This window comes from Tamandua tetradactyla, chromosome 1, assembly GCF_023851605.1.
Source record: "Tamandua tetradactyla isolate mTamTet1 chromosome 1, mTamTet1.pri, whole genome shotgun sequence".
Classification (NCBI taxonomy): domain Eukaryota; kingdom Metazoa; phylum Chordata; class Mammalia; order Pilosa; family Myrmecophagidae; genus Tamandua; species Tamandua tetradactyla.
The window spans coordinates 201757468-201773148 of record NC_135327.1 but is presented as its reverse complement, the minus strand read 5'-3'; the positions used below and the strand labels follow the sequence as shown (position 1 = coordinate 201773148).

The 15681-nt window shown below is 38.6% G+C and overlaps 1 long non-coding RNA gene across 6 annotated transcripts in view; it reads left to right on the top strand.

Annotated features, from left to right (window-relative positions):
- LOC143687871 (uncharacterized) overlaps positions 1-15681 on the top strand; it is a 107637-nt gene that overhangs the window by 28351 nt on the left and 63605 nt on the right. For 3 of the 6 annotated variants that reach the window (XR_013177717.1, XR_013177719.1, XR_013177718.1), the window contains exons 3-5: positions 830-941; positions 6324-6549; positions 13300-13458. This is a non-coding gene — a long non-coding RNA (uncharacterized LOC143687871). Of the gene's footprint in view, positions 1-819; positions 942-6323; positions 6550-13299; positions 13459-14238; positions 14606-15681 lie in introns of those variants that run through there. The other 3 variants (XR_013177720.1, XR_013177715.1, XR_013177723.1) reach the window with 3 other exon arrangements.

The following is a 15681-nucleotide window of genomic DNA, read 5'->3' as shown; positions in this document are numbered from 1 at the left end:
TACTATTTTTGTTTTCAACATGAGTTTATAGATGTGTTCAAATGCCTCTGGTATAACCAACAATTTACAAATCAACCAGACATCTACTCGATGGGGTAATTCAGAATTTTTGCCTTTGAAATCCCCTCAGGAGACCTGAAAATCCAGTTTGTTATGTCTTTCTTTAAGACTTAAAATAAACTAACATTGAACTGAAACATGCTGAGGTTAATTTGCACACCAGCTTCTTCTGTAACAGGCATTTTTACATCCCGCTTACACAGTACTCTGCTTTGGACCTTAACTATTTAAAAATATCCCAAAGTTTAAAGAAGAAGAGCAGTTAAGAGTCTTTGCCATTTGGAAATACTTTAATGAAATTAGTAGGCATCCGTATTGTTTTGCCTGCTCCTGGGGAGAAGAGGTTATTACATATACTCCCTAATATTTCCTATGGTGCCTTGCACACATTTGATTCGTGGTTAGTGTTTGTTGATGACTGGCAGTATTGACTGAGTGGTATCTTAAAAGGTCAAGAAACTATTGCAGGTAGCAGGGGGAGAGGCCAATAACAAAGAAGGTATTCCAAATTGCTTGGAGCCCAGATGCACGACTCTCTAAAGCATACGAGGTAAACATAGAGATTTGGAGCAAACTTTATTTTTAATAGCAACCTTGAAAAATCAGTGACAGAAAGTATTATATCTGAAGTGGTATAAATGCCAGCACAAATTACCGTGGGTCATGAAAATATACAACAGAGTAGATTTGATCCCCATTATTTGCAGATTCCATAGTTATGAATTTGCATTTTTGTTATAACATATTTGTAACCCCCAGTCTTTTCAAGGTCATCTGTGGGCATGTACAGAGAAGCAAAACATTTGAATTGCCCAACACAAGTGTTCCCACCTGAGACTGAGTAAGGCAAAGCTCTGCCTTCTTGTTTCGTCTCTCAAACTGTAAGTGTGTCCTTCTCACAGTATTTAGTGCCATGTTTTCATATTTTTGTGCTTTAGTGGTTGATTTTACTGGTTGAAAGCATAGTGCTGACCTGCTTTCTGGTGTCCCTAAGCTGAAGAAGGCCATGATGTGCCTAATGGAGTAAATATGTGTGTTAGTTAAACTTTATTCAAGCATGAGTGATAGTTAAGTTTCAATAGGCATGCTATTAGCTGTGAGCTCAGTATTAATGAATTGACGATATATATTAAACAAAGTGTTGTTAAGCAAAACACACTCATAAAACAAGTTTATGTATTGATTGGTTGACAAAAATATGTCCAGATGGTCACAAAACCTGACCATATATATCTCCTAGGGGCAATAATTTGATATTCACTAATTCAGCATTTGCAGTGACTTTATAAAATGTAACTACCACAATAATGAGAATCAACTGTACTTAATGAGTAATTCATCGCATTTTTCAAAAATGCATCAAGGTCCTCTTATGTCTTTCCCAGTAGTCTAGCATTGAACTGTTTGATATGCTCACAAATAGCCTCTGAGGCTTCTAAGCAGTTGAAATGTGGTTAGTCTGAATTAAGATATGCTAAGATAGATTTTGAATGCTTAGTAAAAGGAAAAGAATGTAAAATATCTCCTTGATAATTTTCACATTTTTTATATATTAAAATGCAATATTTTGGATTACTGGTATAAACAAAATATGTTATTAAAATTAATTAACCTATTTATCTTTACATTTTTAAACATGGCTATTAGAAAATTTAAAGGTCATATGTGGCTCACATTTGTAGTTCTTCTTATATTTCTATTAAACAGCACTGTCTAAAATATAGATAAGCAAACAGGTATCATAGGAGGCAATATAAAAGTGGTCAAGGAATGATTTAAAGCAAGAAGTATTCTAGAATTTCACAGAAGAGAAACTCTAAAGCCAGATTAGTTGGAGAAAATTTCCTTAGAACACTTTTTTAAAATATCTCAACTTAAGAGAAAATATTTATATTTTAAATATAATATTTCAACTCAAAAATGATTACGATTTAAGAAAATGATCTAGAACTTAAAGGACATTTCAAGAAGAGGATTTGCATATGAGCAGTAGGACCTAGCAAAGAATGTAAATAAAATCGTTAGTAATAATAAAATATAGCTACTGTTTATTGAGGTCTTACTATGTACCAGGCATAGTGCTCATTTACTTCTATCATTTTACCCTCACAATAACTAATGAATTACATGCTAGTAGTAACCCCTCTTTACAGATGAAGGAACAAAGGTTTAGTGAGATTAAGTAAACTATTTGACGAAGGATTCACTTTAAAAGGGTGTCATCGTTTTCCAGGATGCTATCAGCAATACCACCCAATGAGTTGGCTGACTCAACAGGAATTTATTCCGCTCAGGTTTTGAGGCTAGAAGAAGTCCAAAATCAAGATATTGGCAAAGCTTGCTTTTTTCCCTGCATCCAACATTCTGGCATTGGCTGCCGGCAATCCTTGGGGTTCCATGGTTGATATCTGCACTCCTCTTGTCACATGTTCTCTCCTTTCCTGGCTTCTGTGGCTTCCAGACTCTCTTTTAAAGACCCCCAGTAATCCAGATTTAGATCCATCCTTACTCAGTTGAGCCACATCTTAATTAAAAATAACATCTTCAAGAGGTCCTATTTAGAATGGGTTCAAAACCAGGGGAATTCAGACTAAGGTTAAGAACTTGTCTAAATTGATGTACATAATTCAATCCACCAAAGAGGAAGACAGGGATTCTGACTCAGGCCATCTGGTCTCAAAGTCCAGGCTCTTAACCACGAAGCTGTCAAATATTTGTAATTGATGACTATATACTTACTGGGTAAGAGTTTTATAAGTCTCTCCCACTTCCCAACTCCAAAGTCCATGGGGTTGGGCATTTTGCTGGTTTTGTGTATTACAGCCCCAGGCCTTACCCCCAGAAGGCAGTTAGGCATCAGACCATGGTCCCATCACTCACTGGGCAGCCTGAGACACCTGTCCTAATGGCGATTCCAGAAGTAATTCTGTTTGGATTTTGATCATCCTACTGTCCAAATGTCCTGTCTGTCATTTTTTGGCAATTTCACTTCAGAGTTAGGAAACAGAGCCTGTTTGCAAAGTACTCAGTGCAGTTTCCCACAGTGTGTCAAGGAGGATTGTGAGCATTTATATATAGCTGGGAAGACATCAAGGTATCAGGCTGGTGATAAGGTAGAATTAGAAAGCAGGAGAGTTTGATTACCTATAAAATTATCTGCAGGCAGAAATTTGTCCTTTTCCAATGGTATAAGCATTCAAGTGGCAAGGGTCAAATGCTGTGGTTGTAGTGCCAGATAGAATTTTCAAGGACCCTCCTCTCCTTTTATAGATATCAGAAACACTTCAGGCTTTGCTAGATACCTCTGCTATCTATTTGGTATGCAGAGGTGTAATTTGACCCATGCTATGACAAACTGGTGTTACAGTAACATATTTATAAAGAGGTAAATGTTCAAAGTCACTTAAACCTTAAAGTTTCATTCTTTACCCTTCTTTTTCCAAAACACTGCCTCTCTGGCTATTCCGAACCAGGTGAGTCCATGGATGAGACTACTATAAATGTTCTCCCCCATACACTAACTTCTCCCTTGCTGCAGAAAAATAGAAAAAATGTTTCCTCACCACATCAAGGTAACCCCAATTCTGTATTATTCATTGCTTTTAGTAGTCACTAAAAAGCCTTTTTAGGGTTGTAAGACTATTTGGCTTTTGGGACACATTTTGCTATTATTATCCATTAGTATCTTGTCTTAGATTAATTAATCAGATGAGTTAGCACTTCACCTGGCAGCAGCTCCAAGCAATGTAGACAGGAAATAGTCAACAGTACAAGACTCTTTCAGAAAAGTTAGCAGAACCGAGTTTTACAATATAATGGAGAAAGGAGAGGGGGCAGACTCTTTGGCAGCATAAAAAGAAGACAGTTTATTAGCAATGTTAATTTTTTTTAATTTTCATTGTTATTGTGATTGTTATTACTAATTAACAGTTATCAAGTTCTTATTATACGTTGGTTACTGCCTAGGTGTCTTATTTTGTGTAATCCACACAATAGTCATTTTAAATAGTTATTATGAGCTCTATTTTACACATGGGGAAAAGAAGTCTTCCTGAGAAGGTAGATCATGCATCCAAAGCCACACAACTGGTAAATGGCAGAGCTGGACTTAAACAAGTCTGTGTCACACTGAAGCCTGTACCCTAAGTAAAATCACACTTCTTCCCCATGATAAGGATCTGGAGACACAGGTAGAGAAAGCTCAGGGTTGGCTATCAAAGGAGACTAAAATAGCACTGAAGATAATTTTGTCTGGAATGAGTTCTTGGCAGAAACGCCATGGTCCTGAGTTCTGTTCTTAGTGTCTCAGCTCACTCACCTCTATAACATCTGCCAAATCACTTCCTCTTTATAAGTCTCACTTTTCCCAGCTGTGGAAGGATGGTGATAATATCTACTACCCCAAAGGATTTGCTCAAGTTCACTGTATTATTGCACATAAACTGATGAAAGATCCTGTGGAAGTTCAAAGTCTCCAGAACTGTATAATTACTCTCTTAAGCAAAGCACTTTTTAGAAGCCTTGAATTAGCTTTCTCTCTGAAATGCATATTTCTTCTCAGATGTATACCTTTGGTAGAGTAGGGAGTTGGAAGTTGGCATTCGTTCTAGAGTAAATGCAAAATCTTTAAGGAATCTTATAAGATGGCTCAAACCTCGTGGAAAATTGACAACAAAGCCGCAACCTACATATATGACACCTTTTGATTTCAATAGCTATATCACATTTGAATTTTATAGAAGCCAGTTAGTTGTAAGAGCCTGAGGCCCAGAGTTTAAAAGAAAAAAAAAGAGGTATAATGCAAGCTCACAGTGTGACCTGCAACAATCATTTAATGCCTTTTCCCCTTACTCCCCTCACCTGTGAAATGGGGACTGGGGATGAGATCTTACATTTAGCTCTGTGATTCTCAAGTGAGCTGTTATCAGTGATTGCAATATCTGCCTGTTCTAGGCACAAGAGCACACGATGGTCAGGCAAAGAATTATAAATTGATTCAACTTCTTTAAATTAAAGGAAACTACTGGAGATAATTTATTTCATCAATTTTGTTAGTGGAAACAGAGTTGCTGAAAACTTTCTGAAAAATGTAATGTCTCCATCAAGTATAGTTGCCCAAGAATCTACATTCTCCATAATCTACCAGATTTACTGAACATAATGTGTTCAGTATTATGGGATAAAAATACAAGATAAATTTTTGCCTTGACCTTAAATAAACTTCAGCATATAAGAGTAGGCAAAGGAATAGATGCACCAAAGAAAATTATCCAAGGCAGAAAAAATTGATGGATTTCCCTACCACTGAAATATTATGAGCTGGCATACTTTGTATATATTACTTAATATTCTAGCTTTTGTATTTTATAAGTGAACATCAACTCCATTATTTCTTTGTCCTCTTTGGGGTTAGAGCATGGGGATACAGGAGAAACAAGGGGGTGAAATTACCATTTACCGAGAGTGGAACAAAGACACACAAAAAAATAAGCTATAATTACTAATTACAAGCTCACCCAGTAAGAATGTTTCAGAATCATTGCTTTTCTTGTCTGTGTGGCCAGGTCCTTGTGCTGGACCCAAAAAAACCATCCACAATCTGTAGGTATAACACGGAGTAGGATGAAACTGAAAGTCACACAGTTCACTTTCCCATTTCACTATTCCAGAATGATGTCAACACACAGTCAGTCTGTACCTCCGAGTCCCAAATTGAAGTAGGAGAAGGAATTAATAACAGCATATGGTAAATTTCTCTAATTTCATTCCATTGTATAAGACCTTTCAATGGTCCATAAGAATAAGGGTGGGGAGTACCTCATTGTCAGCCAAGGACCCCACAATCCATCAGTGGGCCACTCAGCAAAACATACTAAGCCCTTTACATGTAATAGAAGTTGTTCTGGGAAAGGAAGGCGCAAAGGTAAATAACCTGGTCTCCTCAGCACAGTCTTTTGATAGACACAGAAATGTTAGAAACAACTGAATCTAGCAAAAGGTATTGAGCGTTAAAGTAGCCATGTGTGAGAATCATTTGGGAACATAAAAGTTTATTCTTTCTGCTGAAATAAGGGAAGACTTCGGAAGGAAAGGCCATTTGAAGTAGGTTTTGAAGAATGGATTGGAACTTTCCAGGTGGACAAGTAAAAATGGAACGTATTCCAGGCAGGAGCACATGATTAGTAATAATCTACTATGTGTTTGATATTATCAGGTGTTACAGGGAACTCAAAAGTATGTAATAAACTGTTTCTTTCCTCAAGGAGCATCTAGTCTAGTTTGGGTGATTATAAATCATGAAGAATTTCAGGACTGGAAAACTAGGCCTGAGCGTGAGAGAAGATGGATAGAAATAACTCACGAGCTAATGAACAATCCCTGCCAAATGAACAGCATAGCCAAATGAACGGCATGGACTTTAAGTGACCTGGGATTGCAGTTGAAGAGAAAACACTGGTGACCATGACTCTAGAGGAACACTTTGTGGAGGTAAGGAAAGGGAGACCTTAAATGGGAATCTTATCTGAAGAATGATAGAGAGAGATCATTCCAGACAGAGATAAGTTACCAGAAAATGCTGGAAGGAAGAATTTGGTAAAATAAGCCACAATGTATGCAATAACTGTTTTGTGTAAGAAAGCAATTGGTGACAAGTTAGAGCCCTAAAGACAATGGTCTTAAAAACTTGAGAAGAACTGAACCGTGAAACTTCATAGGCTGGGGCACAGAAAGGGCATGTCCTCAAGAGTGACCAGATTAGAGATGAGCTGGAACCAAGGCATTTGCCCCCAGCCCATTGTTTTGGGGCACCAAATTATAGAAGGCCACATTAAGGATTTGGGACATTTATTTTTATTAATAACATTACTATTTGTTGAATATTTGCTATGTGTCAGGCTTTATATTGAGCAGTAGATGATGATCATTGCAATAACAGCAACAGCATTTATGAATACTCAGGATGCACCAGATGCCATTCAAAACATTTTACACACATTAAATAACTTTATGAGGCAGGTACTGTTGTTATCGCTGATTTACAGATGGCAAAACTAGGGCACAGAGAGGTTAATTACTCCCCCACGGTCGCTCATCTAAAAGTCACTGAGCCAAGACTAAAACTTAATCCAAACTGAATGCAGAGACTGTGTTCTTAATTGGTATGTTACATTAATTGTGAACTGTGTGTCTTTTAGATTCTATTCTAATTTAATATATGGGTTGCATATATTATTGCTGAGCCCTACACAGTAGACATTATTTTTCTGATTTTATGGATGACCAGACTGAGTCTCAGATAGCTGCCAAGAAAATACCATAGTAGGCAGCAAAGTCCATGATTGAAGCCTAGCCAGCACTGGTCCAAAGTCTGGGCTCCTCTCACTATGCGGGGCTCCTCTCCTGCATGTTGTAGGAACCACTAGAGATTGCTAGCAAAATGTTCAAAGCGACATCTTAGAAATCCATATCCCTGCAGTATACCAGGGAAATCATATACACTTCACCTCCCATATGGTAGTCTGAGTCCATCTATGGCAAATAGGAAACTAGGCAAAGAGTTCGCAATTGCTCCAGCCCTATAGCCCCTGGGAAGGTACCCAGGATCAAATGAAAAGACCCTGCAACAACCCTCTGATTATTATTATTGGTGATAATAATAATCTTTATGAACAACAGCAATAACTATAATGATAGATGTGTAAATGTGGATGGTGTTTTGCTTGCAATATCTCCTTTCATCTGAGGATATCAAAGTGCCTTACAAATATTAATTAAACCCTGGGAAATAAAGATTATGTCAATTTTATGAAGGGGGCAACTAAGTTACAGTGAGGTAAAGTGCTTTGTGATAGACCACCCAGAGGCAAAAGTCAAATGAGGAAGCAATATTTTCTCTCAACACTATACATTTTCCAAAAGTCTTTGGTCCAAAATATCTGTATTGAATTCCTCTAAGAACTCATTTTGGATCTAAAACTGTACTAAGTTACATGGCCCAGTGCATTAGTTTCCTAGAGCTGTGTAATAAGTTACCACAAACTGGGTTACTTAAAAGCAACAGGACTTCATTTTCTTGCAGATCTAGAGGACAGAAGTCTGAAATCAATATGGCAGCAAGGCCATGCTTCCTTTGGGTTTGTAGGGAAAAATCTGTTCCATGCTTTATCTTCTAGTATCTGGTAGTTGTAGGCAGTACTTGGTGCTCCTTGATTTATAGACACATCGTTCCAATCTTCATCCTCACATGACACCCCCCCTTTGTATGTATGTATCCAAATTTTCTTCTTCTTATAAAAACACTAGTCATATTGGATTAAGGCCCACCCTAACCCACTATGCCTCATTTAAACTTTGCAGTTATATCTGCAAAGACCCAATTTCCAAATGAGGTCAGATTTGTCTGGGGATTAGGCTTAAACATACCTTTTGGGTGGACACAATTCAACACACAACGTTCTTCTAAAATATATATTAAGGTTTATGGTTCCTATTATCGATCTATCTAATTGGGGGATTCATACACACACACACACATAGAGGATATCCTATCTGAGGACATGAAATATATGATCCATTATCAAAAAGCCAAAAGAACAGAACTCTACAGTGAAGGACATAGAGAGATGGCCCTTGAAGACAAAGCAGACTTTGTGGAAGTGGAAGCCCAGAGATGAGAGGTAAAAGAATAGAATAAGCATGTGCTAAGGTGAGAGACATTAGGGACAGAGGCTTAACTAGAGGGTGGTATGTATTGGGCAGGGCATTAAGCAGCAGATGTTCTCTGAGAGGTGACATCATGCTTAACCAGGAAACTTCTTGAATTTGAGCTAGAATTCTGAGCTTGATGCAAAAGCAAGAGGGTTTGTGTGAGTTTCCTGAATGCTAAGAGATGAGCTCCAGGAAGGTGAGAGTGGTAACAAGGTGAATGGCACAATGGGGTAACAAGAGCTCCCAAGAACAGATACTTAGAAGGTGTATTGTCTCTGGAGAATTTTAAAATTCTAACACCAATTAATAGTCTGTTTTTTGTTATCACCTAGCACTTGCAATTCTAAATAATGCCAGTGATTGGAAAATTGCTCTCCCAAAAAGATCTTTCGCTCTAAACTATTGCTGCGCTTACTGTTCAGTTTCAAATTATGTGAGCTTTAAATTAGCATATTTTTATTATTTATTCTTTAATAAGTATTTTATTTACATTGAAGTAAATTTGGAGAACCTCCGATTATGATGTACCCTCACCCAACTAGAATTGCTATATATGTTCTTTTAGGGAGTAAATTTGTAATAGTTCAAAATCATCTTGTCTCATTTCCGGTCATGTCTCTAACCCCTCATAATAAACAATAGTAGCCCATCAGTCATAAAGACAAAGAAACAGAGCTTGAGATTCATTAATTCTATGCATCCACTTGAAGTTCTTAATTTGTGATTTAAACAGTGAAACAGATTGCAAACAGCAAGATATAATATTTATTTGACAAGTACAAATTTTAGTTCATATGTGAAATAGTTCACTGAATTTTAATACTATCTTTAAATTTGAAATTTATTCTTATTTTAAAAGTGTTGTTTGTTTTGTAACTGAAGAATACATCAAAGAAACAAACATTATTACTGGCTATTACATGATTATTTCTGAAAATAATTTGTCATGTGGAAGAGGGAGGTTTTCAAAAATGATCCACTCCAGATGCCAAAACACAGTGAGTATGCCACTGGCAGGATTGAAAGATGCAGGGCAGAAGAGGTGAGAGCAGATGTAGGAGGTGGTTGTGGTTTTAAATCAGGGGTGAATGAGATGATAAAAGCCATTTCAAGGCATACAGGTCAGGAGAAAAAGGGAATCCAATATGCTTTATCTGTAAGAGACATCCAGAGACAGTAAAGGAGAGGAAAGTCTTTTCCTTGCACTGCTACATACAATCTGGAATTCGATTGTACTCTGAAATGGACTGCCCCATAATTGTTTTTGCTTCTTCTATGAGCCTCTGTCGGTCCAAAATTATAGGTTCCACAACAGAATCTGCACTATAATTTTTCTTTATATTTTCCCACTATGCCTAGAACACTCCTGGGTATAATTAACTGACATCCTTTAAGGTGTTTCCTTGGATGACTCTTTCAAAACAATGGTTTTTTCTCAAGGTCCTTTGCTTCTCCTTAGAAAGAGCTTTCTCAATTTAAGATTAAGGACTCAATTAAATTCAGCTCATCCAATCGCTCTCCAAATTTGTCATACCCTGCCATGTGCTTAGCATTGTACTCAACACATTGAGTGTGAAAGAAAAATATGACATTGTACCAGCCATGAGGAATTTATAGTCTAGTTGTAAGATGAGGTTACAGACATGAAGCAGCTCAGGCAAAATCAAGTGCTGGGGTGAGTGTAAAAAAGTGCTTTTCAGACTTGAGTGCTGTGGAATTTCAGCAAAGCCTTTATGAAGATTGTAGGTTCCAGGCTAAGTCTTGAAGAAAGTGTTGGGTTTAGAAAGGAGTAGAGAATAGTAAGGAAAATGTGATGGACAAAAACAAGGAGGTGAGAATAATTTCAGTGTTTTTTTAAAAAAGCAAGGTGTTGGAAGTTTTTCCTCAAGAATGCTATACTCCATCGTTTATATAAATGATACAGAATTGAATTCAGTAAGTGCTTTCCTGAATCCTTAACTAAAGGTAGAATTTCAAGTGCTTAGAAGTCTAAGGAAAGAAAGTGATTCAAAGGAAGGACATTTGTAAGGAGACATGAGTGAGGAACATTACAAAATATTTCTTGAGAACTCATCATTTAAACCTCTACCTCTGGGTGGGCCATGGTAGCTCAGCAGGCAGAGTTCCCACCTGCCATGCCAGAGACCTGCGTTCGATTCCCGGTAGCTGCCCATGCAGAAAAACAAAAACCAAAAACCTCTACCTCTGCCTAGATGGTTATTCACAGGAGTTCTGGTATACTCTTGTTTTTGTGACTTACCCAAGCCTTCCCTTAGAGTCAGTGTGGAGGGAGATGCTCAGGGAACATTATGTTAAATGATCAAATGTCAAAGCCAGGATTGGAAGCCAGGTCCAGGGTACATTCTGCTCCTCCAAGCCATCCTGACCACACAGCAGGTGTCCTTCAAAAAGCCTATGAGCTAAGTTCTGTTGGTCTAAGCCTTGTGCCAGGTAATTTACCTTAGGAAAATAAGTCATTTTTATACAGCGATTTAGGATTCTTTTTAATACTTAGAAAACACAGAATCTCATAGTCTAAGGCAAAACTGAGCTATAAGTTGATATGGTTTTTGGCATATTCTCTCCCCGTATCAACCCACCTTCCTCTCTCTTGGCACAGCCGATCTTCCTCCAGGCAATCTCTCACATCCTTGGCTGTGATCTATCCTTGCTCATCGCTGCTTTCAACTCAGCCCAGCTAATGTAGAAATGAGTATACAGGATATTAGCTAATAGCTTAACATTAGGGGCATTTTGAACTTTAAAAGGAAATTTTTACCATCAAAGAGTGCCCAAGGTCACAAAGAAAGGTGGGGTGAGGGTACACTGATAGCTGGTGGGTCTAATATTTTGAAGAGGAAGCTTTCTGAATGCCCCCTCAAGTCTCTCTCTCTTACACACACACACACACACACACACACACGCACACACACACACACAAACATGCAGAAAGAGAGCATGCCTTCTGCTCTTCCCTTGCAAGTCTTTAACAAATGGCCCATCCCCAGGCCGGAGAAGCAGCCCCTCACTACACACACCTGGGAAGAGTTGTAACCTCCTTGAGAGAGTGTCTGTCAGATCCCAGACAACAAGGAAGACTTGCCAGCAGTTCTTCGAGTCTGAGTTCTCCCTGGGGCTCACTGCCTTTCATAAGCACCCAGCCAAAGGCAGAGTGGGGCGAGCCAGCTGGTCCCTTCAGCTGGCTCGCCGATAGAATCTAGAGAGCTTGTTTCAACAACTGTTTTTTTTCTCCCTTTTAATAAGTGGTTGCTACAGGTAATCAGCAACAACCTAATGATATTGAAGGTATATTTCAAAGCCAAATGATGTGTTGTTGTTTTGGGTTATTTTTAAATGATCAAAACAGTCCAAATCATGGTAATCCCATACTTATCTGGTGATCAAATAGAAGCAGAATGTGGCTATCAGAAAAGCAACTGGGTAAACATTCAGTTTGGGAAACAAAGTCCCTAAGCACCTGTAGCTGCTAAAAGGACAGGGTAACGGTAAGAAGAATCTTAAAAATGCTATACTGGGCTGACATCTATTCCTCTTCACCTGACAGTCAGCCTTTTACAGTGATGCCTGTGAACATTTTATGCCACATCATGACTTGAACTTCTCCTGCAGAAATTATATTAGAGATGGCAAATAATTACTTCATTCACAGTTCTTTCAATAGTTACATACAAGTTCAAATGGAACTACTACTCCCTAAGCACCAAGTGTTGTGTTAGACCCTTTGTTTATTCATCCAAGGTCATATGTCTAGGGTCTAAGAGGATAAATATGAAAGTCTGGCTTGAAAAACTGTTCTCTGATGACTGAATGGAAGTTACCACCCATCTTGTAAAGTCCTATAGGGTGCCTTAGGTGTGACAGGAGAGTATGTAGTGCCATCGATCCCAAAGATGGATGGATGTAAATATCAGAGGTCTTCAGATCTTTCCTCTCCCCCAGTCTTTAGGCAGGTAAAACACTATTAATATCATCATTGCAGGGACTTGGTAACAGCAACAATAGCAAATGATACTTGTGTATAGCACACTTAAATTTTCTAGCTTTATCCTTAAGGTGAAAACCGGCAAATGAAAACTGGCTATGATTTACCATCTAAGGAATAATAACATAGGAGGGATGAAGGAAGGGTCTTTTACCTTTATTCCCAGGAGGGTAAAAAGACATATTAGTGAACTCCTGCTCCTGCTAGCCCTGGGCCCAAATGCCCCCTACTACTCACAGTCCACTAAAGCCTCTTTAGGGAATGCAATGGGTAAAAACTATTAGTCAGCCAATGATGGCCTTTCACATAGTAATTACTCAAAAAGTATATGTTGAATGAATGGATGAACAAAGAAACAAATGTACGTCTAATCCCCATTCATTCTTGGGCCAGAATCTGAAAACTGTAAGACTCAACCCAAGTGGGCAAAATAGCAGGTTCAAAGTCTAGGATGAAAGCTTGAGTTTGGAATCTGGTGTTGGACAGAACTGCTCTATCTCCTGATGTTTTACCCCAAACCTCCTCAGTCATACCCCTGGCACAGTATGGAAACTCAGAGGTGTTTGAAGATTAAAGACCTCTATGGACCAGGAGCTGACACCCAGGACATGAAAATCAGAGCAGGAACTGAGAGAGCCTACCTCTGTCCTCAGAACTACCCACCTGGAATTTTTATCTGCATTAAGGTAATCTGTAAGTAACATCTTGTACTTGTTGTAGATATACCTCTAGAAAGGGAAGTCCTATGTGGCTAGAACTAGTCAACAATGTGGCAATATAAATTAATACAGAGATATTTAGATATCTATCAGCTATTGCTGCAATGTCTACAAAAACTGTATTTTTCTTTAAATGAAAATCGTAAACTTTCCCTTGTGATAACCCAGTGCTCCTAAAGTAGGAAGATCCTCAAGAAAATGTACCTGTGGATTATAATGGTTCTATCTCTGATTCTGTCTTCCGATATTATACAACTTGGAAATAAAGTGGTTTTGCCTATGGGCTCACACTTGATTACCAGATCTGGATCCCTAGCTGCCTAATCGCTGCAAGGTGGAGAAGGAGTTAAATGTCAAAGTTAAACTTTTCTACAATTTTGTGAAAAATCAATGCCCTTCATCTTGCCTCCATCTAGGAAACTTCCACCCCCCTCCTGTCAACACCCACCATGGACTACATTGTTAGTGCCCCCTCCAACCAGCATGGACTTCTAAAAAGGGAAGCCACCTTTTCCTCTTCCCTCTAGCACCTTCCATATTGCCGAAATCTGTTTTCCTGCACCCTAAGTCAACTTTTTTTTTTTTTACTCTAACCTCCTTTAGTCCCTCATTTGTGAATGCCAGTAGTTTTGGGCTTCTAACTTGGTGCATTCTCAAGAATTTCTCCGATAATAAAGAAAATAATAGGTTCTGAATGTTGATTAACTTCGAACTTACTTATCATTCTTGGATCCTTTCCTACAACAGAATGAAAACACCATCTGTTCTTGTTGATTGCTCAACAAGCCATGTCAGTGGCAGTCCGCTTACTTGAGAACACAGGTTTACTTCCTGAGAGATTCAACTTCTGCTGCTCCATCCATCATCTAAAATGCAGTCCCTAAACCAACCTTTTTCCAAGACTCACCTTCTCCCACATCCTATTCCTTATGGTATGCCTCTTTGTCCTGCCTCAGGTCGTCTCTTTCAATTTCCCTTTAATCTTTGATAACTTTTCTGTTAGACTTTGTAGCAGTAGCCAACTTGCTCATGTAACATTCTTTTAATGTTCTTCTTCCCTCTAACCAGCCATACTTCCCCTGGCATCCAGCTATTGTTTGCTTTAAACATTAAATATTCAAGCCCTAAGCCTCTCATCCCAAGTGTGTTCATTGGTCTGTCGAATGTGTCATCATGGCCAGTTGCTTTCTATTATCCTTATTTACATGTTGAAAGGGAAATGTATTTCCATTGCTTATCTTGGCACTTTTCCCCATTTCTCCCTAATGCCACGCCTTTGTGTATCTGAAATATCTTTTGGTGAAAATATGGCACCAATTAATAGACATGGTCTTACATATGGAGGTGGAATAAGTTGATACCTCCCTAGTAGAATATGAAAAGGCATTAAGAAAGCCCACCTTGCCCCAAGTTCTAAGGGTTAAGGCAGTACAAATCCTCTAACAAAATGAAAACATCTTCTGGTTTGGAAAGTTCATCAGGCCACTATCACTCAATAAATAACTGAAATGAATTTATTAGGACAGCCATGGCAGAAACATGAGTTCCTGAGGGAGGGTAGGGAAGAAGAAAGAATAAGGACAATTCTATAGTAGGGGACACTGCCTTGGAAGAGGAGGCAGAGATGAGCAGCAAAGGTAAGTGACAGTCTGTGAACACTGGATCAATGTTGTGAAGAATCCAAAAAAGGAGGAAGGGCACATCAGCCAAAGAGAGAGGAGCCAAAGGCATGTCCCATCCACATCCCAGGATTACCAGGACCAGCCTTAAGCTTGTGAGCAAATGGCTTCCCAGTGAGCCCCCACATTAAAATATATATTATTTTCTGCTCTCAAGAAATCAGTTGATTTTCCCCCCACTCTGTTTAAATCAATCAGAGCCATCCACAAATGGCAATCTACAAATCTCCTTGTGTCTAGCCTCCGCCATCTGGCTTTCTGCCCAGGCAATCACTCATCTGCATCCTAATCCACTGCAATTCACCCATCCTATTCTCGAGTGGCCCATCTCAGATCTTTAAAATCAGTGTTTATCTTGCACACGTTTTCTCCAAACATTCTTCTGCCAAGGCTTCATGCAACAAAAGTTTCAAATGTTTCTCATATATACAGCTACCTTTAACTGGCTTCAGCACTGCTATCACAGGAAAGTAGAGATCACAGAGGTAGAAAAGGGAAGGATATGTGAGAA